Source organism: Neomonachus schauinslandi, chromosome 5, assembly GCF_002201575.2.
Source record: "Neomonachus schauinslandi chromosome 5, ASM220157v2, whole genome shotgun sequence".
In the NCBI taxonomy this organism is placed as follows: domain Eukaryota; kingdom Metazoa; phylum Chordata; class Mammalia; order Carnivora; family Phocidae; genus Neomonachus; species Neomonachus schauinslandi.
This window is the reverse complement of record NC_058407.1, coordinates 150,863,127-150,888,935: the sequence shown is the minus strand read 5'-3', so window position 1 is coordinate 150,888,935 and position 25,809 is coordinate 150,863,127. Positions and strand designations below refer to the sequence as shown.

Here is a 25,809-nt window from a genome sequence, read left to right as displayed (position 1 = left end):
TGTTGAGGATTTTTGCATCTACATTCATCAGGGATATTGGCCTCTAGTTCCCTTTTTTAGTGGTGTCTTTATCTGCTTCTGGTATCAGGTTAATGTTGGAGTCATATAGTGAATTGGAAGTTTTCCTTCTCTTCTGTTTTTTGAAATAGTTTGAGAATAGGTATTACCTCTTCTTTAAATGTTTGGTAGAACTTTCCTGTGAAGCCATCTGGTCCTGGACTTTTGTTTGTTGGGAGATATTTTATTACTGATTCAATTTCTTTGCTGGTTATCAGTCTGTTCAAATTTTCTATTTCTTCCTGTTTCAGTGTTGGTAGTTTACTTGTTTCTAGGAATTTATCTCTTTCCTCTATGTTGTCGACTTTGTTGCCATATAGTTTTTCATAATAATCCTTTAAAATTGTTTGTATTTCTGTTGTGTATTGCTATGAACTTCCCTCAGACTGCTTTTGTTGCATCCCAAAGATTTTGAACCATTGTGTTTCCATTTTCATTTGTTTCCACGTATTTTTTTAATTTCTCCTTTGATTCCCTGGTTGACCCATTTATTGCTTAGTAGTATGTTATTTAACCTCCATGTATTTGTGGTCTTTCCAGATTTTTTCTTGTGGTTGACTTCTAGTTTTATAGCATTGTGAGTACCTCTATTTCTTAAGAGATGAAGAAAACGAAGGCCCAGAAAGGAAATATCAATTATGTAGCAAATTTGGGGCAGAGTCAGCATTGACTCCCAATATTTTGTGATGCTAGAATTGTGTTGCAATCTCCCTACTTCCAAAATAGTCATTTATGGAGCACATACTATGTGCTCACCCATTCTTAGTACAGGGATCCAGAAATGCATATATCCTTGCCTTTAGTCTGATGGAGGAGGATACCAGAACAAGTAATAATAGCACAATGTTGAAAGACACAACATGTTAAATGCTAGAGTAGAGATCTGAGACCCCAGATGATGAGCCATCAGCTCTGCCAGAGACAGTGGGGGGGGGGGGCGGTATTTGACAGTATCAGAGGCATTTGAACTGCAGTTTGAAGGATAATTAGCAGATTCACTAGGAAATCAACACCGTTGAGCATCCATTAGAACTTATCACATGGCTTATCCCGTTGAATCCTAAAAACATCTCTGAAAAGGTTATTTTCAGATTCCCATTCTTACAGAAGGGGAACTGAAGTTCAGAGAGATCAAGTCACCTACCCAAGGGCACATTGAATAGTTTGGACTTTATCTTGTAGGTACTAGGGAGCCAACAGACATTTTCATAAACCAGAGTGTAACCCAAGCTGATGGAGACGTGAGTGCAGTGCCATATAGAAGTGGTAGAGTGGGGAGAGACTGACAGTGGAGAGACCAGATTTAGGTAGCTGTTCCTAGAACCAGGTGTGAATTGAGGAGGCCCTTGATGAATCCAATGGCAACAAGGTGGAGAGGAGAGGCTAATTTAGTAGCATTTGTGAGGTCCAATTCAGAGGACTGAAGGACGGGTAGGACCCAGAAAGGAGGGAGGAAGAAGAGTCAAGAACAATTCAGAGCTTCTAATTTGGAAGATTGTGTGGTTGGTATTTTCATCCATGGAGATTTGGAGGCAATGCATGTAGCCTGGCAGTTAAATATACTCAGGGATTGTATCCTGGTTCTGTCCCTTATTTGCTTCATGACTTGATCTCTCTGAATCTCACTTTTCCATCCTGAAAATGGGGATAATAGTATTATCTACCACATCAGCTGCATTTAATGAACTAACACAGGAACATTGCTTAGCACAGAGGTTGGCTCATGGAAGCATTTTAGTGAATATCAGCTCTTATTCATTCAGCAAATATTTATTGAACCTCTTCTAGGTTCAGAGGATTCATACTATGAGTGAGATAGTCAAAATTCTTACACGATAGTCAAAATTCTCACATTCTTAAGGGCAATATGACAATGCACAATAACAAGAAAATTAACTGCAGAGACTGCAAAGTGCATGAAAAAAGCCAAAAGGGCTAAAAGATAAAGCACAGGTTGCTGTTAGGAGAAATTTTATTTTTTTTTATTATTTTTTAAAATATTTTATTTATTTATTTGACAGAGACACAGTGAGAGAGGGAACACAAGCAGGGGGAGTGGGAGAGGAGAAGCAGGTTTCCTGCAGAGCAGGGAGCCCGATGTGGGGCTGGATCCCGGGATCCCGGAATCATGACCTGAGCCGAAGGCAGATGCTTAACGACTGAGCCACCCAGGTGCCCCAGTTAGGAGAAATTTTAAATGGGAAAAAGTTATTAACTGTAGGTGACTTGCTCCATCCCCTCCCCAGGGGACATTTGGCAGTGTCTTGAGACATCTTTGGTGGTCACAACTTCAAGGGATAGGTTAAGGGCATCTAGTGGGTAGAGGCCAGGGATGCCTCTAAATATCCCACAACACACAGGACAGCCGCCCACCACAACATCTGGCCCCGAATGTCAGTAGTCCTGAGGTTGAGAAACTCTGAGATATGGTCATGAGAGAAAACCTGTCCAAGGAAAAGTATGTATTCGAGCTGAAAGCTCGAGGATGAGAAGAAACCCATCCTACGGCTGCCTGACCTAAAAGCATTGTAGGCAGAGGGAACAGCATCTGCGAAGCCCAGAGGAGGGAAAAGGGCTTCCTGCATTCAAGGATCAGAAAAGAGACCAAGTGGCAGGAAGGCTCTGAGCAGGGGAGCTAATCCCTGCAGAAGCAGAGATGAGAGAAGTTAGCAGCTGGGTCACACAGATTTTAAATGATTTTCACTCTGAGAATACCGGGAAGCCATCGAACACATCGAGACAAGGGGAACACCCGTTCATGCATACACTTCACGTTTTAAACAGCTCACACTGGCTGTCAGGTGGATTGGAGAGGGGGACACCTAGGCTTTTCTCGGGTGGGGGTGGGACGAAAGGCATGAGAAACTTTCCGGAAGCAGAGCAGGCAACATTTAAGAGACACTGAATGTCGGGGGGAGAGAGAGACAGAAATCGAGGTCAACTGCAGGGTCTTCCGCTTGCAGCACTGAGTGGGTGGCAGTGGTGTTCACTGAGCTGGAAAGACATCAGAAGGAGCAGGTTGGGGTGGTGGGAACTCCTTTTAGAGAGGTCTTTCTTCATCACCCTAACACAAATTGCCCCCTGCCTCTGGACTTAGAGGTCTGAAATGCCGATTCTGTTGAAGCTGAGATATGGGTGTACACAGATCCATAAGTGAGCCTTTTGCTCCAGGGGGCGGTCGGGGCTGGATAAGGAAGTTTTGCAGCCATAACCTATTGGCTGGTATAATTCCTTCTTGCCGGTCTCCCTGCATGTATCATCCTGCATGCAGATGTCTCAAGTCTCGGGGAGGCATTTTCTCAGGATCATTGCCAAGCCCAACACTGTGGTATTTTTAAAGTGTCACATCCTCCATGCCCCTGTTTGAATCGAGTCACACTTTTAATTAAGTTTCCACTGAAAGAGGGAAAAAAAAAATACCCTAAGGAATTGATCCCTGCCTGCAAAGCACTGGAATTTTCAGTGGCTTCTCCCTCTCTCTGCTTCTCCCTCTCCCGCTTTCTCTTGTGGTCTCCGATCTGCCAGGAACATTTTCATTCTCAAGTCCTGACTGGCTTTGGAAACGGGGGCCTTGGGGTAGAGAACATGTGGGAAACACTGTTCTCAAGAAGTGGAGTCTTCAGAGACAATAGAACCTGTCACCTGAAATGTAGCAGAAGGGTCATCGGGTTAGGGGAAATAGCCTAAGGAAGCGATTCAGGGTACCCGTGTCCTCGGCTTGGTCTGACCGCGGATTAGCTGTGTGATCCTTGGGCAGGCACTCAGCTTCCTGTTCTTTGTAAAAATGGGAGATGGTAAATCCCTACCTCAGGCCAGTGTCCATGAAAATTGGACAAAATAATGTGTCTCAGGTCTGGAAAGCGTTACATACATTTTACAGAACCCATCATTTCCTGCCACCCCCATGGATACCACCCTAGCCCCAGCCCCCATCACCTATCACCCTCATTGTGGTGTGGCCTCCTGACTGCTCCCCCTGTTTCTGCCCTTGCCCCCACACAGCCTATTCTTAACAGCCAGAATGATGTTATAGAAATATAAGACACATCACGTCACTTCTCTGCTCAAAACCCTCTTACAGCTTCACATCCCACTCATGGTGAAATCCAGAGGCTCCAATCTGCCACTCTCCACATTTCCTGTCTGATTTCATCCCCCGTTCACACCCCCTGCTCAATCCAGTTCAGCCACACAGCCTCCCTGATATTCCTGGAACACGTCAGGCAGATTCCTGCCCCGGGCCCTTTGCACTTGCTGTGTTCGCTGTCTGGAAAGCCCTCCTGTCAGAGAGCCAGGTGCTTCCCCCTGCATTCCTGGCAGATCTTTAATCAGATGCCTCCTTTTAAATTAAAAAAAAAAAAAAGATGCCTCCTTTTAGAGAGGTCTTTCTTCGTCACCCTAACACAAATTGCCCCCTGCCTCATTCCCACCTGCCCCACATATTCCCTGTCTCCCTCTAGGCTTTAATTTATGGTCTCTTCTATATCAAACATTTTTCCTATTTTTTCCTGTGTATTGTCTGTCTTCACCCAGTGGAAAGTGAGGTCAGTGAGAGTGGAGATATTTAGCAGGGGAGGTCTGTTTTGTTCACTGTTGTATCCCTAGTACCTAGAATGAGGCTGGGTACACATAGGGGCTCCGTAGATATTTATTGTTAAAAGGTGAGGAAATAGGAAATGCAGAATATTAAAATAACTTGCCCCAAGTTACAGTTCTAGTCGGTGACAGAACTGAATTAGAAGCCAGGCTGTTTAACACAAGAGGAGACTGTGTTATCTAGACTCCTTTATTTCTCAACTGAATTTTTTAGGTGATAATGTCTTGCCTGTTTTCATCCTGGGTGTTGTGAGAAGGAAAAAAACCCACGTATATACCCATCTTCATCCATACAGGCTGTTTCAACAGAACGCCACAGACTGGGTGGCTGATAAGCAACAGACATTTATTTCTCACAGTTCTGCAGGCTGGAAGTGAAAAGTGTACTCTAGATCAAGGTGCTGGCAGATGGGGTGTCTGTGAGATCTCCCTTGCTGGGTCTGAGACACCCATCTCTTCACGGAGTGCTCACACGGCAGAGGGGTGAGGGGGTGAGGGGGCTCTGTGGGGCCCCTTTTGTCAAGGCACTCATCCCGTTCATGAGAAGTTCACTCACATGACCTAATTTCCTCCCCAAAGCCTCACCTAAGCCCATCACGTTGGGGGTTAGGTTTCAACATACGGGTTTTGAGGGCATGCAGACATTCACTCTTTGGCGGCACCTTCCCCTCAGGAAGCGCAAGCTCCCCTAGAGACCATGTCCAAGAATCCAGTGAGGCGCTACGGAAAGGGGCTGGTCACAGAGCCACACCGATGGGCTCGCCGGCTCTCAGAGGCGGACGGCTGCGTGCTCGTCCCAGGTGTGTCATGTCAGGTGGAGACTCCAGGTATCTCTCTGTGCCTCCAGACCCGAGCTTTCTGTGGTCAGGCGGCTCAGCACCCGCACAAGAGTTACCTGGCTGTGTGCGGAGGGGCTGTCTGGGCACCTGCCCTCAACCAGTGGGCATCGGTGGAGAAATGCCCCAGGTCCCATCCTTCTGGGGATGAATCTGAGGCACAGGCCACGTGGGTCTCTCTGTCTCTCTGCCTCTCTGTCTCTGTCTCTCTCTCCCCCATCTCTTACTCCCGGCTCCTAAGTCACTTCGCAAACATATTACCTGCATCCATGCCCATGTCTCAGGCTCTGCTTTCAGGGAAACCCAAACTAGGAGAGTGAGTGCCTGCAAAGATGGGGGTGGGGTGCTGTGGAACCAGACAGAACCCGGTCTGAATCCCAGTTCTGTTGTTTGCCCTGTGCCCCTGGCGTGGCCCTTAGCTTCCTCGCCCCTCTCCAGCGAGCAGAGCTAATAGTTCGCACCCTGCCTGCTTATCAGGGACAGGAAGGGCTGCATGCAATTGCCCATCCCAGCGTCTGGAACGTCATAAGCTATGAAATATTAAGACATGGCTGAACATATTCTTATTACCCATTTTTGTCACTCAAGGCAAGATATGAGTGTAAGGAAAGGGCAGGAGGATGAGAGACCCCTGCACTCCTCATGTTCCTAAGCTGCCATGATAGAGGGGAGTCCCTGTTTCTTTCCCTGGAGCCTGCATGTCTCATCGAACCTTCAGTATCTATACTTCTGATACATTCCATCAACCCGGTATATTCATATGTGTCCTATTTATAACTAACACTCACACGGAGTTCTCAGTGTGGCAGAAACTGGTACAAGTCCTTTACATGGCTGTAAGTTCTTGATCCCCATGTCACCGCTGAGAAAGGTGAAGCCCAGAGAGGTTGGCTAACCTTTCCAAGGTCACACAGCTAAGAAAGAGCAAAGCTGGATTTGGACCTAGCTGGTCTGTTATAGTGCCTCTTGGCACAAGATCAGCAGAGCCTAAGAGGCAATTGGTTGCTATTCCAGCAGACCAGGGGAGAAGAGGCATCATCGTGTCCTTATTTGGTAATAAATGATGTATTTGTTGCAAAGTGGTGCTCCAGGGGCCTCAATCTTCTCTCCTGTCTGCAAGTTCTCACAAAGGCTGGGTTGCCCTTCCCCACTCCAGATGTCCACCTTTGTTCAGACTCTGCAGCCTCCAGCTGCCCCCCCCCCTCCCCCGGCCAGCTGAATCCCTCTGGAAAGAACAAAACTGGGATATTCATGTTGAGGAAAAGGCTGTAGTTTTATGAAGTTGAATGGCAAGGAACCACAGAGCTTAAATTACCAGGCTGTGATGGCCCCTGCCGTGAGGCAGGTGGAGAGAGAAATGCCAGATGGAAGAGGCCCACTTACAGTAGCGATTGCACACTCTTCTCCTTGTCCGCGTAGACTTACGTGGTGGATTTGAAGTGGAAAATGGGAATTTGAAAATTATAGGCAAAGAATGGCAATTAGTTTAACTAAAGCAAAGAGATGGGATTCAAAAAACCCAGCATTTTGCTAAGTAAGTCAGTGCTGGGGAACAATTTTACCAGGAAGTAAAAATAAACTCTAGTTTGTGTGCGCTATGGACTATGTTATGTCTTTTTTCCTGCATGTTTATGGCTGTGTCCGGGTGAGAGACGTGCTGGGACCAATGGGAGGCACCGTGTGGGGGATTAGGGATGCAGGATGTGGAGTCGAATGGCCTGAGTTCAAATCCTGCCTCTTCCCAGCTGTGCCGTCTGGAGCAGGTTTGGAATCCTCTGTTTTGGCATCTGATAGTTAGCCTTTCCCGGAGGCTGATGCTGAGGATCAGGTGAGGTGATTCACATATACTCAGCGCAGCGCTGGGCACATGGCAAGGCGCAGGAAGCGAGAACTGTTAGGATGACAGATTTATGTAGTGGGCAAAATCTTATACCTGGTTTCAAGGATGGAGACACGCAGAGGGGATGACTGCGTCTGGCTTTCTAATGGGTCTTTAAAAAGCTGATGACATGAGGGGTGCCTGGGTGGCTCAGCTGATTAAGCCTCTGACTCTTGATTTCAGCTCAAGTCATGATCTCAGGGTCCTGAGATTGAGCCCCGCATCGGGTTCTATGCTCTTCAGGGAGTCTGCTTGAGATTCTCTCTCTCTCTCCCTCTGTTCCCTCACACCCCCGCCCCTGGCTCTCTCTCTACAATAAATAAATAAATCTTTAAAAAAAAAAGCTGATGACATGAAAGTTGATGACAGGACTTGTTTTTCCCAGTGAAGATTTCTGTCCACTGTAGCATCATTTTTAAGAACACTGATCTTGAGGTCAGACAAATGAGGCTTTAAATTTGCATTCTCTTTACTGACGTAGGGCAACCACTTAGTCTCTCTGGAACTCAGTTTTCTCATCTGTAAATTGGGGGTAGTAGTAGTATCAAACTCATGAGGTTTTTGAGGGTTAATTGAGATGATGTCTAGAAAGCTCCACACAACCATCAATAAATGTTATGAGTAATATAAACATGTATCTGTGCATTTGTTCATGAATGCTTACAGCATGTAAAAATGTTGTTTTTGTCCAACAGAATCAATTTTGTTGGTTCTTCAGCAGTCAGTAAGCTACCTCTAGTCAACTGGCTGTGTGTGTCTGGGTTACAGTGGTGTAAGGAGAGGTTCTGAGGTCATGCTCAAGCTCGGGGAGAAGGAGAGCACTGATTGATTAGTGATGCCTGTCACTGGCATGGTCATGGAGAATGGGGATGTCTTTAATCCCATACTGGTTTTGTGGGCTCTAGATTGTGGCCTTCCACTCATTTTTTTTTTATTCTTATGTTAATCCCCATACATTACATCATTAGTTTTAGATGTAGTGTTCCATGATTCATTGTTTGTGCATAACACCCAGTGCTCCATGCAGAATGTGCCCTCCTCAATACCCACCACCAGGCTAACCCATCCTCCCACCCCCCCCCGAACCCTCAGTTTGTTTTTCAGAGTCCATCATCTCTCATGGTTCGTCTACCCCTCCGATTTCCCTCGCTTCATTCTTCCCCTCCTGCTACCTTCTTCTTTTTTTTTTTTCTTAACATATATTGCATTATTTGTTTCAGAGGTACAGATCTGAGAGTCAACAGTCTTGCACAATTCACAGCGCTTACCAGAGCACATACCCTCCCCAGTGCCTATCACCCAGTCACCCCATCCCTCCCACCCCACCCCCCACTCCAGCAACCCTCAGTTTGTTTCCTGAGATTAAGAATTCCTCATATCAGTGAGATCATATGATACATGTCTTTCTCTGATTGACTTATTTCGCTCAACATAATACCCTCCAGTTCCATCCATGTCGTTGCAAATGGCAAGATCTCATTCCTTTTGATGACTGCATAATATCCCATTGTATATATATACCACATCTTCTTTATCCATTCATCTGTTGATGGACATCTTGATTCTTTCCACAGTTTGTCTATTGTGGACATTGCTGTTAAAAACATTGGGGTGCACGTACCCTTTCGGATCCCTACTTTTGTATCTTTAGGGTAAATACCCAGTAGTGCAATTGCTGGATCATATGGTAGTTCTATTTTCAACTTTTTGAGGAACCTCCATACTGTTTTCCAGAGTGGCTGCACCAGCTTGCATTCCCACCAACAGTGGAGGAGAGTTCCCCTTTCTCCGCATCCCTGCCAACATCTGTCATTTCCCGACTTGTTAATTTTAGCCATTCTGACTGGTGTGAGGTGGTATCTCATTGAGGTTTTGATTTGGATTTCCCTGATGCCGAGCGATATTGAGCACTTTTTCAAGTGTCTGTTGGCCATTTGGATGTCTTCTTTGGAAAAATGCCTGTTCATGTCTTCTGCCCATTTCTTGATTGGATTCTTTGTTCTTTGGGTGTTGAGTTTGATGAGTTCTTTATAGATTTTGGATACTAGCCCTTTATCTGATATGTCATTTGCAAATATCTTCTCCCATTCTGGCCTTCCACTCACTTGCCCTAAGGTGAACTGCACTGACTTTGAGGCTGTGATGGTATTTGCTTCCAGTACCTCTCAGAAAGAATAAAACGATTCTTCCAACACTTACTGAGGGCCAGCCCTGTGACAAAGTGCATAGAACTGAATGAGGCATCACTCCTTGTTCTGACGGAGCTCACAGTCTGATAGAGGAGACACACAGGTATGGAAGAATCTATGCTGGGGAGGTCAGCAGGCCCAGAGAGGAAATCATCAGGCCTGGAGCAGTTTAATCTCTGTGAAGCCAGTTGGGATGGGTGCACTGGGATTGGGACCGGAAATGAGGAGTTGCCCAGGATAAGCAGGAAGGGTGGGTCAGGCTGTGGCCCAGCGCAGGGAAGGCACAGTGTGTGAGAGAGCAAGGTGTGTTTGAGAAGGGCACCCGCTGGGTGGGGATGGTGGCCAGAGCTAGAAGTGAGGTGAAGACGTCTTAGAAAGTGAGCTAAGGCCCCTGCAAAGCACCTTGGGTTCTGGACCAGGGAGGCCTCTTCCTGTGATTGGCTCTAGGCAGCGCCAGTGAGCAGGGCCTGTGGAACGAGGTTTCTTGGTGGTTCCCTTCTTCCTCTCCTTCTCTGTTTCCATTCTGACTCTGACCTCTGTCTGTCCGTCTCTGTGTCCATCTCCAATCCTCCTCCCCACTCCTTCCCTGTCTCTGCCTCTCCCTCCCTCCCCCCACACCTCACTCTCTCACTTTCTCTCTCTCTCTCTGTCTCTTGGTTTTGCGGGTGTGGTTTGGACCTCTTTCTCCCTGTGACAAGTTCTTCTTTGGCTCCGTGTTGTTTCGTCTCTCTTAGCAGGTGGGATTCTGTGGCATTTCTAAGTCTATTTTAAACACTTTGTAAGGCTTGATTTAAAGGAAAATCTGATTTTCACAGTTTGTGCATCGGTGCCTCAGGGGACTCTTAGTTCGATTATGTCCTGGAAAGGTCATGACACAGCTCGGGCTCTGCGAGCCCTGAGAAGGGTGGGTGGGTGGGCTTTCAGCTCTTTCCTGTGGGACCACGGATGGATCTCAGGGGCCCAAAAGTGTCCAGGCTCTTTATCTCATTGTAGAGGGCCAGGCTTGTTATTATTATTATTTTTTTAAAGATTTTATTTATTTGACAGAGACACAGCGAGAGAGGGAACACAAGCAGGGGGAGTGGGAGAGGGAGAAGCAGGCTTCCCATGGAGCAGGGAGCCCGATATGGGGCTCGATCCCAGGATCCTGGGATCATGACCTGAGCCGAAGGCAGACGCTTGACGACTGAGCCACCCAGGTGCCCCAAGGCTTGTTATTTTTCCTGAACTTTCACTTTTGCATGTAACTCACCTGGGGCATCTTGTTAAAATGCAGAATCTGATTCAGGGGATCTGTGGTAGGACCTGAGACTCTGCATTTCTGATGAGCTCCCAGGTGATGCCAGTGCTGGGGGTCCAGGGATCACACTTTGACTAGCTAGGATGCATGCAGCATGTGCATCATTTAGAATGCCCCTCATGCCACGAAGTGCTCTCATTTCCACTTGGCAGATGGAGTTGCTCCTCCTCTGTGCTCCCACAGAACCACAGAGCCTTCTGTCATAGTTCTAATGGGCTTCTTCCCATCTTAGAGCCTAATGACCTCTGCCTTTGTCCTTCCATTATACTGGGCACCATTTCAGGGCTTCCCATGGAAGAATGAAAACACAAAATCGAACATTCCAGGCCAGTAAGTATAGTAAGACTGTTGCATGCCCCACACTATCACTGTTGCCTTCCTCAGTCTGGCCCTGCACGTTGCTAGACAAAGCAGTGGCTGTTGCATTGGCAGGCCACAACCCCCCAGCCTTGCCTGGCCGGAATGTGCTGCTTTGGGATCCTCTAAAGCCCTGGGCCAGCCCCTGTGTGCAGGAGATGTGGGATTTCCTCACTAGACCTTGCGCGTGCAAGGGCTCTGTGTAACTTCCTCCATTTTCCGTACCCCGTCTCGTTGTGCTCCAAGCCCCCACCCCTGGGATAGGTGTGGGCAGATATCTAGGACAGGAGTGTGGGAGATACTGGGTTTGCATCATTGATTCAAGTTAACTCGGTCTTGGCAGAGAATCAGTCACCAGTCAAAGCCTTCTTGGTGTGGTTTATGTCCTCTCTCTGGGACCCTCTCCTCCACCTCTTGAAGGTGGTGTCTGGGCTCAAAAGAAGTTCAGGTGTTTCAAACCTTGGGTATTCCATGCCAGTGTCTACTGCAGAGTGACTACTATGATGGTTAATCTTATGTGTCAACAGGACTGGGCTAAGGGAGGCCCAGACAGCTGGTAAAACGTTATGTCTGGGTGGGTCTGTGATGGTGTTTCTGGAAGAGATTAGCATTTGAATCAGTACACAGAGTAGCGAGGACCACCCTCACCAGTGCGACTGGGGAACATCCAATCTGTTGAGGGCCTGAATAGAAGAAAAAGGCAGAGCGGGAGTGGGGGGTGGGGGTGGAATCTGTTGTCTCTGCTCAAGCTGGGACATCCGTCTTCTTCTCCTTTTACACAGCAATGCTCCTGGTTCTTGGCCTTTGAGACTCAGACTGAATTCCAGGGTCAGCTTTCCCGGGCCTCCAGCTTGCAGACGGTGGATTGTAGGACTTCCAGGCCTCTATAATCGTATGAGCCAATTCCTATAATCAATCAGCCTCTCTCTCTCTCTCTCTCGATAGATAGATAGATAGGTAGAAAAATAGATTTCTCTGGAGAAACAAAACCAGTAGGAGCTGTATCTATGGATACAGATATATCTTCTATTTAGGATGTATATTTAGGTTCTGTTTCTTTGGAGAACACTAATACATCTATATCTATTGATTGATCAGTCTATCTATACATAGAGAAAGGGAGACTCTTGCCTTATCAAGGGTGCCAAGAGCCTATTTTGGAAGTCAAAAGCTGGAAGTTGTTCCCTTCTCTTTGTGCTTCTGCCCTGACTGTCTCAATGCTTCCCAAGGCGGCGGATGCCCCAGCTGAGGAGAGAGGACACTCCTGCATTTCAGGACTGGTTGTGCTCACATCTGGCACAGGGCCTAGTTCAGAGCCACAGATCCGTCAACATGACCTCTTTCGATCACTGCAGAGGATGCAAGAGAGCTTCGGTTTTTAGAAACTTGGATCGGATGTGAAACCCATCCAAACGGAACGAGCTCTTCTGAAGGACCGTGCTCAGTGGCAGGGAACAAGTTCTGTGTCAGAGTCTGAAGCCTAGACCCTGAGAAAGGGACCCAAAGCCACGACTTCCCACAGGTGTGGCCATGCTGCCGTGGGGCCTCCAGGGTGGCTCGCTTCGCCGCGATGCATGTTCCTCCTTCCAGACATTCAGCTGCTCCTTTGGGAAGAGCCACCTTTACTCACCACACCAGCACGCAGCGTTGGCCTCGCTCTGAAATTAGGAGACTCCTGTTTCTAATTCTTGCCTCCTGGAGGCAAAGTCAGCAAGCCCCTCTCATGGCTTTTCAGTTCTCCAGCCAGGATTTCTGGAGGCCACTGGGAGGCCACTTGCATTTTCACTGCCTTCCAACCCTCTGCTCTGTTGATGATGGCTCATGAATGAACAAGCAGCAGCTTTTCCCTGATGGCGTGGGCTCCCTGGTACCGTGGGGCACTCACCATCGGCGGAGGGGACAGGTGTTCTGAGAAGACTGACCAGCTGTGGGTGGCAAGGTGGACGCTGGGCTTGGCTCTGGCAGCTCAGACTCAGAACGCTGAGCTGAACCATCCGTAGGCTCCTCCGGGAAACAGGTTGTGCAAATCTCTCTTCTCCCTCTCTGGGCTCATGCATATTCATCAGTAGAACAACCCCAGGCCGAAGATAATGATTCATGCAGGAAGCGCCATTCTGAACATTATTATCTGGGAGTGACAAATGAATTTCTAATTTAACATGTGTATTGCACAAATAGATCACAAGAACTTTAAAGTCAAAAGCATCCTTTGGAGTCATGCAACTTCTGTTGTAATGTAGCGTAAAATGATAGAGGAAGAACATCTCCCCACTGGTGGGCTGAGCATAGCTGTTCCTTTCAAAGCAGAGGAGAAATGAAAGGGGGTGTGATTTCAGACACCGCTTGAGTCTACAATAGAAGCCAATAATAATGGCCAAGAATGGAACAACAGTGACAACAACAAAGAGCCGGCCACTGGCACGAGCAACATCATTGTTTCGAGTTATTACTTGGGGATGAGCAGAGTCCTCTTCCCCCCCACCCCCATCCCTGCCAACAGCAGAAATGCAATAAAGACCACATGGGTTCGTTGGTTGCTCAGTAAGAATCAGAGGGCAGTAACCGTGAGGTGAGACTGAGGAGGGAATGGGGGAATTGATTCGAGTTGCCTTCCAGTACCAGTTTCATGTTGAAATGTTAATTTATAGCATGATAATGTGATAGCTATACTATCTGTCCGTCGGCAAAGATTGGCCGCTTCCAGCTTGTCAAAGCTGACAGTCAAGCATGAAATGGCTACTGTCAGGGAGTGGCAGCTCTTTGAAGACTAAGTCTTAAGCCATTTCTTAACGTTCTGTATCCCTGTCATCATTGCCTGCTCCCCATCCCTCTTCTTTCCAATGGAGAGACTAAACCGGCTTCCCTTCATCTACTGTAGCATTCCTCCAAAGCCTGTGGAAAGCTCATGGTCTTCTGGAAACGTGGATATCTGCTCTTGGTTTTGCTTTTTTGAGCTAATAATGACATTTTACGATGTTTACTAGATACAAGGTACTGTGATCAAGCACATTACCTTTACGACCTCATTAAATTCCCACAATGATCAATGACAAAAATGCTAGTACCCCCAATTTACTGAGGAGGAAACCGAGCCGCTCAGAGGCTAAGTCAAATGTCTAAGGTCATGTGAACGGCCTGTGATTGGCAGAGGCAGGAATAGAGGCCAGGTCTGCTTGACTTCAGGGACCACCCTCTTTTCTACTAAGCTCTAAGATCTAATGTTGGAGAGGGGTGTCCTTTTAGGGATGATTGCACAAAGTTTGACCAAGTGAAACCCTGGTACAGGACCTCCCTTAGAGCTGGTCAGTCGGGTCCTCTGGCCTCCTCCACCTGCTTTCCACTCTGTGAGATGAGGTGCTGACAGGGCCAAACACAGGTGCCCATCTGGGCCCATATTCCCCTGTCCACCATGCTCTGGGAGAACCAGGCTTTAAAACCTCACCACTCAAGCTCAGCAGAAAAGCTTTTGCTTTTCTCTCAATAGTCTCAGCTCTGATTGGGTCTCCTGCCCGAAATTAAACCAGTCCCTAAGGCCAGGGGATATGGTACTCTGATTGACCAGGCTGAGTCACGTGCTTACTGTTGGAGGTGTGGATGAAGTCCTCGCCACCTGAATGATCTGGTCTGAGAGCAAGAGAAAGGTGGTGGTTGCTGTCAGCACAATTGGGGTGTTGTGGCCAGAAGAAGGGGAAAGAGATGTTGACCAGACAAAACCAATAGGTGTCAAGTCTCTTGACACTTGACATGTCTCTCTGCCTCCCAAATCCTCTGGGTTCTAGAGGTTATAGGAGAGAGAGAGAGTAATTTCAGGAGGGACGCAGGAGAGAACAGAAAATCAGAGGGAAAGATAGAAGGATCCTTTCAGAGAGGTTTGCTCAGAAATGGAAACACAGAATTAGAAAAGAACCAAAAAGATTTCTCTTCAGCTCCTCGAGAGAGAGAACACAGGAAGAAATGCTTTAAAAGCCCAGCCATGTCTGCACAGGCCAGTGATCTTCAGTTTTTGTTCTACAGATACCCAAAGCTCGGGGAGGATTCCTCAGGTTCTTTCAGAGGCAATTACAAAGTGGAATCTGGAGAAAGCTCAGTGGGTAAAGCCCAGACCCCTCCTGGCTTCGTTCCCATTTCCCATCTTTCTTTTCAGTACATTTCTATGTAAGACCTTGTTTGGGGGACAAAAGGGGTTCCTCTGCCAAACATTGCTCTACAGCAAGATATTCTCAAGAATAAAGTCCTTTTGCTTATCACTGTCTGCCCGGTGTTGAACGCAGTGCCGGGCACACAGTACAGACCCAACAATTGTCAAACTGTCAAATGGAACCAAAAGTGCTGAATGACAACCAGGGAAAAGCAATAGAATAAAATTACGACTGTAAAATCTTAAACCATGGAAAGGAAGCTAAGGGCTTTTGGGGGGCACTGGGAGAACTGGTGATCCCTTCATGATAGAGAGGCTTGTGTACAAAGATGGATGACCACTTACTGCTCTCCTTTTGGCTGTGACACAACTCTAACAGAAGGGGTAAAATGTTTGTGATGGGGCCCTGGTTAGTAATAACATCACTCTTGCAACATTTATCAAGAGCCAGGTATTTGTGCATTAACTCATTTAACTCTCCTAATGGCCCCATGAGGTGGATGCTCTAATTATTTTGCTTACTTCACAGGCTGGAGAGATTAAGTAAGTTGGCCAAGGTCATGCCTCTAATAGGGCAAGGCCAGGGTATAAATTCAACTGTCTGATTCCAAGGTCACTTAAGCACTCTGGTATTTGCTCCCCACATGAGAGTGCATTTCTTTCTTTCTTTTTTTTTTTTCAGATTTTATTTATTTTTTGACAGAGATATAGTGAGAGAAGGAACACAAGCAGAGGGAGTGGGAGAGGGAGAAGCAGGCTTCCCACGGAGCAGGGAGCCCGATGCGGGGCTCAATCCCAGGACCCTGGGACCATGACCTGAGCCGAAGGCAGACGCTTAAGGACTGAGCCACCCAGGCACCCCGAGAGTGCATTTCTGTTGGTCCTGCAGAAATACCTAATGGTTTAGAGTTCAGGCAGCCAGTGAGAGGAGCATTGATGAGCTGAAACACCTCAGCTGGCTAACATGTAAGTGATGGATGAACTCTTGTAGGAATTGTCTCTTTATCAAGGATCAAAGACCTTGGGGGATGAGGAGACCCTTCAGATTCCTTGAGGGCCACTGGGGGAAGGAGAGATTAGCTTTGTTTTGGGGAGTTTCAGTGGGAGAAATAGAAATACCACATTTTCTTCAAGTAGACAGATTTCTGTGCAATACGAAGGACAAGCTTTCTAGAATGGCGCTCCTCAAAGATTGATGTGCACAAGAATCACTGTGAGAGCTTGTTAGAACACACATTCATGGGCCCTATACCCAGAGATTCTGATTCAGTAGGTCTGGGGTGAGTCCTGACCATTTGCACTTCTTGTAACCTCCCAGATGCTGCTATTCCCCTGACCACATGTTGAGTAACAATGCCCTAGACCAGGGTTCAGCAAACCTCTTCTGTAAAGGGTCAGAGAGTGTATATTCTAGGCTTCGTGGGTCAGTCAGTGTCACAGCTGTTCAACTCCTCCATTGCAGTGCAAGAGCAATTATAGACAAAATGTAAATGAATGAGTATATGTTCCAATAAAACTTTATTTACAAAACACAGGCAGCCAAGCCCTTGTGCAGCAGTTAGGCTTCTGAGCTGACAGCAACAGAAATCACTGTTTAGTTTAATGAGGCAAGGAGCTTATTACCTTGCCTTTGGCAGGTTCTCACTGAGCCTGTTCATACCATGGGCCCTTGCCTTGTCCAGTGCTACTGATGCTTTAAGAACACCCAGAGTCTCCGATCTGCCAAGTCTCATCTCTGATGCCTCATCGCAATCTTTTTTCTCATTTGGAAGGAAGCAAACAGGGATGTGTTCCCTCTCTGCCTATGTGGTGTCTGAAGCACATGAGCAGCCGTTCTCTGAAGCTAGAAGATGTCTATACACACGTGACTCATGAGAGATAATGCTGGCAAGGCATTCACATCTGAGTGAGAGCCATCCTTCCGTGTCACTTACATCAGCAATATCTGTCCCGTGCTAGAGTTGATAGATCCGGACAGTATGCAAAATGCCTGGGAGAGGTTCAGACCTAGCCAGCCAAGTCATCAAGTCTAGAATGAGAAGCATATGACTGAGCCCAACTCAGGGCCAAACTCATGTTCCCTGGATACCAGAAAATCCCTTTCTCCAAGAAGTGAGGCTTTACCAAATTTGATTTAACTATTAGTTTGAGGTAACAGTGGCTGAGTAACACTGTTGGTTATGGTGTCAAAGATAATCCCACATGTGGTCTCTTGGATGAGAGCTGGGACCTGTTTCATGAGAAGAAACTGATACATATTCTCTCTCCAAATTATTCCTTGGGCCAGCCTTATTCTACTACCAACCCCAATAAGCGATATCAGACACAGATATACATGCACATGCCTACACACATGGGCACGCATGCATACATGCACACATTTAGGATATTTGTCATGCACACTCATGGAATCTCCAGAGAACCTGGTTTAGAGGCCATGGGTTCAAAAACATCCCTGAAATTATGCCACAGACTTAGGCAGGTGGAGCTGCCACGGTGGCCACCCCGGGCCTGACGCCCTGGTCTAACTGCTGGCCCTGGGCATGGGGTGCTGTTCTAAGAATCCCTGCCTTTCTTGCCTGTGGAAGTGGAGCATTCTTGCTGCCCCGCTCTGAGGACTGAGCCAGCCAGGCGCCCCGAGAGTGCATTTCTGTTGGTCCTGCAGAAATACCTAATGGTTTAGAGTTCAGGCAGCCAGTGAGAGGAGCATTGATGAGCTGAAACACCTCAGCTGGCTAACATGTAAGTGATGGATGAACTCTTGTAGGAATTGTCTCTTTATCAAGGATCAAAGACCTTGGGGGATAAGGAGACCCTTCAGATCCCTCGAGGGCCACTGGGGGAAGGAGAGATTAGCTGTTTTGGGGAGTTTCAGTGGGAGAAATAGAAATACCACATTTTCTTCAAGTAGACAGATTTCTGTGCAATACGAAGGACAAGCTTTCTAGAATGGCGCTCCTCAAAGATTGCCTCAAAAGTGGCAACCAGCTCCCATTTCCAAGTCTTGCATGGGCCCTGGCTGATTGGCCAGGGGACTTGCACGGGCTCTGCTGATTGGCCGGGGGACTTACATGGGCTCTGCTGATTGGCGGGGGGACTTGCACGGGCTCTGCTGATTGGCAGAGTGTGTGCCAATTCCTGTGCCTTCGCTGCAGGGGCTGCTGGGAAAGAGTCCGAGGATTCCGCGGTAAAGTAGACTTCCCCACAGAGGAAGAATATGCAAAGGAGCAGGGTGGTTAAAAAGTATTGAAAAATGCCCACCGTACCTTCTAAGAGCACCTTTTGTGCATCTTGGGCCCCGTCCACCATTTCTTCTACTTTTTCCCCTCTTCCCGGATTAATTTCAAGTGTTCGTCTGCATTCTTCAGCCCAGAGCACAAGTGCCACTCTCACAGCTGGCTTCTCAGGGGGAGCTTAGTTTCTCCTAAGAACAGAACCCGGGTTATTAGCAGCGCAAAATTTGCCTTCCTCTTTCCTAAGGAGAAGGGAGCCTTCGGTTTCCAAAAACGCAAGGCAGGAAGCAAAAAAGAAAAGGAGGGAGGGAGGAACGGAGGGAGGGAGGAAGGAGGGAAGGAAGGAAGGAAGGAGAAAAAAATATTTAAAGAGAATGAGTTGAGCAATTCATTTTGTAACACAGGTTAACTTCAGCTCATCTAAAAATCAAAATTGAAAACAAATTGGTTTAAATTGCAGCAGGATAGCTTTCTGGTTTTCAGGCTTGTTGGCGACATGGAATTTCTTTCCTGGAGGTCCTTTGGGAATTGGCTGGATCCACCACGTTAGCCGACATAAGTATGACCTAGTTGTGTGTGGAGCTAGAGCAGCAGATCAAACGGCCTTCTCATGTCCCTGCTGGCCTCGCTTCCGTCCGGGTGCCCTGGCAACCCGTATGGGATGACGGTGCAGCCCTGAACATTCCAGTGAGGATGGGCACGCAAGTGTCTGCGTGTCTGGTGGGGGCGGCAAAGTCAGCCGGAACCGGGAACAAAGGCTGATTCTTGGTGTGGGTTAACCACTGCCTATTATCCCTTCTCCAACCCAAATAAGTTTTGTGACTGCTAGAGAAAATTGAAATTGCCAAAGAGAGAAGTTGGGGCGGTGGGGGGTGCTCCAATATTTTCTCTGACTCTTACTTAAACATTGGCAATTTTCCTGAGGCTATAAATATGATTGGGGCCCAGCCATTTCTCTCTTTGTAGTCTATGAAAATTAACTCAGTCCGCAGGGGCTGCAATCACTGCCAAAAACCTCAAGTGTGGGCTCTTCCTCCACACTGACAAAAATAACAGTTAATTAGGCTGCAACACCCAAAGGAAAGTGAACTTACACCACCAATCGCAGGGCGGCATGCAAAATGTCACCATGACAACCGGCATTTACAGCTCTTCAATTTTAATATATCAAAGGCTAGGGATAATTTCCCAGCGAGAATACATGAGGGTGGATTCCCCCCCACCCCCCCATTCTTTCTGCCAGTCTTTTGCCTGTACGGGAGCTCTACTCCTGTGGCAACAGGTTTAAAAGGAAGAGAAGTCTTGTGAAAGCATCGAACACCTGGCATGGTACTCCTGGATATGCTGCATGCCTTGGGAGGCCCCGGGATGGCACAGCTTCTGCTCAGAGTGTGGGCTGAGTGAAAAGAACTCAGGCAGGTGAAGTGTGAGCTGGGAACCTTCTCCCCCAATTCCAGGTGAACTTGCTGTTTTCATGAACTTCCCTTCCTCTCTCCCTCTGTCTCACCATCCCTCCCTTTGTCTCTCCATCCTTCTGTCTTCCCTCCCTCCCTCCCTCCTCCCTCTGTCTCTCCTCCCTCACCCTCCCACCCTCCCTTCCTTCTTCCTTCCTCTGTTTCTCCCTCCCTCCTTCCCACCCTTCCTCTCTTCCTTCTTCCCTCCTTCTCTCCCTTCTTGTTTTGTTGAGAGCTTACTCTCTTCCAGGCACCTAATAGGCATCACCTCATTTATTCTACACAACTACACTGTAAGTTAAATATTATTTTATACACAAGGACGTGGAGATTAAGAGAGGGTGAATGCCCGAATCACCCAGTAAGTTGCAGAGCCTTGATTTGAACCAATTCAGACCTCACAATTCAGGGCCCTTGTACTTTCTATCTCCTCAGTAGTATTAAAATGAACTCTTTATAAATAGAAGTAAAGAAATTTATTATTGGGGCGCCTGGGTGGCTCAGTCGTTAAGCGCCTGCCTTCGGCGCAGGTCATGATCCCAGGGTCCTGGGATCGAGCCCCGCATCAGGCTCCCTGCTCGGCGGGAAGCCTGCTTCTCCCTCTCCCACTCCCCCTGCTTGTGTTCCCTCTCTCGCTGTGTCTCTCCCTGTCAAATAAATAAATAAAATCTTTAAAAAAAAAAGAAATTTATTATTATTACCATTGCCGTCATCACTATGTATCAGTCAGCTGTTGCTGCCTAACAAACATCGACAGAGTCTCAATGGCATACAATAATAAGCATCTGTTTCACTTCAGGATAGGGTGGCTCTGATCCCCAGGTGTTTATTCTGGGGCCCAGGCTGAAGGGGAAGCTACTGCCCAGAGGCAGCTCTTCTCATGGTGATGACAGAGTCATAGAGGGTATGTCCAACCACACAAGCACATTTCATATCCCTCCTGTGTCATGTCTGCTAATATCCCCTTGGCCAAAGCAAGTCACATGATTGAACCCAAAGGCAAGGAGTAGAAAAAAATACACCCTCCCTTTTGTGGGAGGAATTGGAAAGTTTTATAGCAAGGGTGTAGATACAGGGAGAGGTGAAGAACTGGGGCCCAAAAGATTATTCTACACAATTAGCATCATCATCCTCATCATCCTCACCAACCTCATTACTTCTATGGGCCAGACCTCTTTTTACCTTGAACTAGGTTTGTTTTTTTTTTTTAAGATTTTATTTATTTATTTGGCAGAGAGAGAGAGAGACACGAGAGAGGGAACACAAGCAGGGGGAGTGGGAGAGGGAGAAGCAGGCTTCCCGCTGAGCAGGGAGCCCGATGTGGGGCTCGATCCCAGGACTCTGGGATCATGACCTGAGCCGAAGGCAGATGCTTAACCTACTGAGCCACCCAGGTGCCCCTACCTTGAACTACGTTTAAGTAATAAGTGATTTCTTTATAAAGCTCTTCAAGAGTGCTAGTCATTACTGGAGCAACTAATCATTTCAATGGGATGAAGTTTTCCATAAAAAAATTTTTTTTTAAAGAACCTTATGTCTTGGTCTATCACCATTTTAAGAAGTATGGTGGTGATTGCCGTTCAATATACTGTTTCTTTTGAATACTATGTATGTTACTTTATGAATCTAAAAACCTTTCCTTTGCACTAAACAATGAAGATTTCTTTGGTCTTCATCATGTTTTCCCCTGACATGAGACATCATTGTGGTTTGTAATCATGGTCCTGCACATTTATAGAAAGATTTACAGTATACAAAACTTCCCCCCCACCCCAGATCTTTATATTTCATCTGCAGAGCCATGGGGACCCGCAGGTGATGTACCAGGACTGAAAGTCAGGTTTCTAAAAGCCATTCCTAGTATTGAAAAGCCATTCTGGTAAATGAGGCATTTCCCAGAAATTGTGATAATTTCAGTATCTGAGCCTAATAAGTGAGGAGTGGTCAATTTTACCTTGAGAATAGTCTGAAAATAGAAGGAAGTAGACTCTTTTTTTAAAGATATAAAAACTCTTTAGATTTCCTGTGCATGCTATAAATATCTACATTTGTAAACCTCAAAATTCTAAAAATACCTTCCTTGTTCACAAACAAATCCGAAATAAGGCAAATCTTGACCTATATATATCGATACATACTAAAAATGCAGGATTCTTTTCTTTTAAGTTCAGCCAGGTACACTAGCTAAGCTAACAGAACGTTGCCTGTTAGAGATCTTTAAAGGACCTGCTTTAATGAACAGATCAAGGTGAAGCCATTGACATTGGCATATCAATTCTGTTGACAATCGAACAACTACAAAGTGCTCTACAAAAAGTCTGCTTAAGCAGTCCCTTGCAATTTGTGTATACATACCCTAACCTGGGGAGAACATTTATTTGCCTTTTTTCCCATAGAGTCTTATTCCCCACTGTATCCTAGCATTTAGCATGATTTCTGGTACAGGTGTATGTTCGATAAATAGTAGCTGAATGAATGAACGAGTAAATGAATGGATGGGGATGTTTGGGAGAGCAAATGCCAGCTCTGGAATTGCTCAGAGCAGTTCGTCGAGTCTGAGACTGTGAGTTTCCCCCTAACTGTAGGTAGCTCTGCAGAGAGAGGTGGGCCAGACCTGGAGCAACAGAAAAACAGCAGATGAAAGGACCATCCTTGCTGCAGAGGCACCCTGGCACCGAGTGATTATTTGTTTTCTCTAATACAATGTGAAAAGTGCTAATGGGATTAGCCTTTTGTGATGAATACTAATATGATATGAAAACAAATGCTAATATGCAATGTGAAATTGCTAACAGAGGAGGAAATTGCTAATAAAATGCAGTGGGCCTCAATGACAAATGCTTTGGACAGCGCTCTGGTCTGGCCAGGGCTGGCTTGTGGTTCAGGAGTGACGGTGAGCTGGAACCACAGCATACGAGTTGCTTGGTGATGGGTGGATTTCAGTTGCTTCCTCCAAAATGACCTCTGTGTGGGTGGGGGTTTGGGAGAAGGTACCCACAGGATCCACAGAAGCATGCACACATGGGCTCGCAGCCCTTGGAGGACCCAGCTGGGAGGTCTCTGTCAGGAAGTGAGAACGTGCCTCCTTGCACTTTTGTCACACATCTTTGAGCTTTACCAGAGTTCTATCCTTTCTGTGGTGCTGGTTGGCTTTACTTCTACCTTGTGCCGTTGGTCAGGGAGCCATGCAAATGGAGAGGTAGATACAGAGTGAAGCAACTTGCCTCTGGACACAGAAATTCCATTCCTCCTCTATCTCCCCACTCCCACTTCTTCACCTGCATCTTCTCTGCCTCCATCCATTCCCTCCCCCATCTCCTCCCTTTCTGCCAGAAAACTGATCTTCCATCCCTTTGCTTATGGCAGAGAGTGGCTTAAATAAATAGCTTAGGTTGGTGAAGGAGAGATATGCATGGATGCAGGAAGTGACTGGGTTCTGGTCTCAGGTTCTGGGATCAGCGGTGGCCACACAGGGTATGTTAACTCAAATGGATGATGCACTCTTGCAAAGTGGAAACTAGATGCAGTTCTTCAAGTAAAGGAACGGCGGAAGGAACGAGAGGAGAAAACCGAGATAAGAGGCTAACAGATTCTGATGACCATGATTGCCAGCACAATTGCTTTGACGGCAGGGGTGGGGGGAAGTGGAGGGACTCCCACATGGGGATGGCCCTGAGGAGCTCAGGACAAGAAGAGAGGACTCCATGGCAGGCAGAGGGGAGGATGGTGAGATTTTGTCTGTCAAACCACCCCAGCAAATGTGTCCAAAAGATAAAGGGCATCACAGGAAAGAGAAAAAGCGTGGAGGAGGAGAAGGTGGAGGGGAAGGTGATGAGTAGGGGGTGGGGAGGACAGAGAGAAAGAGATGAGTTGATGGCCATTTGGAAGGGGGAGGCATGCTGGAATGAGAGAAGAAAGAGAATAGGGACACAGAAACAACACAGAGCAGGATAAAGTTCGCTGGCAATGGGAAAGACAAAACAGGAGGGAGATGGCAGGAGAACATTCCAGCAGAGAGAGGGACTGCCTTGATCAGTTAAAAGGAAGTAAGAGGAGGTGGCAGCAGAAGAGCAGAAGGAGCAGAGCGCAGGGAGTGCAAGGCTCCAAGGGAAATTTCTGCACATCACCGAACCTGCCAAAGAAAGGACTCTGGCCACAAAGCCAGAGCAAATATGGCCTCTGAGGTGGGAGAAGAGACACCTGCTCACCACCTACAGGATATCGGCAACAGTGGAAGGGAGACAGTTCAGCTGAGTCCTAGTCAGTGGAATCAGGGTCGGGTTCTGAGGAGAAGGAAGAGGAAGAAGAGGAGGAAGAAGAGGAGGAGAAGGAAGAAGACGGAGAAGAGGCAGAGGAGGAAAAAGAAGAGGAGGAGGGGTGGAGGAGGAAGAGAAAGAGGAGGAGGAGGACCACCCTTCTGGACTTGGCCGAAGAAGTGAGTGAAGAAGAAATGTAAAGACGGAAGACGAAAGAATGGAAGCATATCTTAGTTGTCCCGAGACTGGGGGCAAGTGAAGAAGGGGGTGAGGGCACCCTGCAGACAATGCACTGACCCAAGAAGATAGCACCGAGGCCCTAGCCTTGTCACCGCTGACAAACAGGAGCTGCCGGAGGGAAGGAGGCACGTGCAGGGTGTGGACGGAGCAAAGGACAAGAACACAGACAGACAGGCTCTGAACGGGGAGAAGGAGGGCTTTCCAATCATGGCGCTGAGGGAGGTGGACGCCATCCTCAGGGCCCAGCACCCAACCTGGGCTCCCTGGGAGACAGTCTTGTGCCTTGGCAGCATAGACAAGATCCTCATGGTGATGACCTCCACGGAGCACGGCCTTGGTGTGGGATGCAGGAGCGGGGAGTTGACCGTGAAGCCGGTCCCATCCGGGGAGGGGAGCCCCTCATGCCCAGCTGGTATACATGATGCACCTGCCCCACAACTGGATCAAGCACCTCAACCTCAAGGCATCCAGCGCTGCTGAGCCAGCCGGCATCCTCAAGGCAGGGTGGGGGAGGGGGGCGGGGGGCTTTGGGCTGGTGTGGGAGTACGGGTCCGCAGTGAAGTTGATACTCTGGTCGCCGTGACCATGTGGTACTGCACCCCAGAGTGTTGCTTGGTGCCAACAGTACACCCTGGCTGTGGACATGGGGTGGGAGGCTGCATCTTTGGGTAGCTGCTGACTCAGAAGCCACTGTTTCCTGGCAAGTTGGAAATATATCAGATCAACAAAGTGTTTAAGGACCAGGGGACCCCCAGCGAGAAAATCTGGCCTGGCTCTGATGACCTCCCTTAAGAACATGACTTTCATCAAGAGCCCCTGTACCACCTCAATTCTCAGATCTGGGCTTTGACCTCATGAACAAGTTCCCCACTGATGTCCCTGGGTGGAGGACACCAGCTTCCCCCCCCGCCGACCACAAACCAGGGGGCCTTGGCCACGTGGGTCCTGGCTTCATCCTCAAGCTCTGAGGTTCTGAGTGGACCCCAGAACAACCCCAGGGACCACTGGCTGATGAGGCTCAGCCAGGACCAGGCTGCAGTGGATCATCAGGGTCAAGTCTTGGGCTGCTCGTCTTGTTTGGTTTTCCATGTTTCCTTATTTCATCTTGGCTTGTAGAATCAAATCACATTTGATTTACAACATCTACTTTACTCATCTACTCCTTCTCTTTCTCTCTGTCCTCCCCACCCCCTACTCATCACCTTCCCCTCCACCTTCTCCTCCTCCACTCTCTACCCCTGTGTTACTTCTTTTCCATCTCCTCCTTCATCCCC

General features: G+C 47.6%; 1 pseudogene; it reads left to right on the top strand.

Annotated features, from left to right (window-relative positions):
* Positions 1-5,350: 5,350 nt before the first annotated feature.
* LOC110587837 lies at positions 5,351-25,503 on the top strand (annotated as a pseudogene).
* Positions 25,504-25,809: the final 306 nt, after the last annotated feature.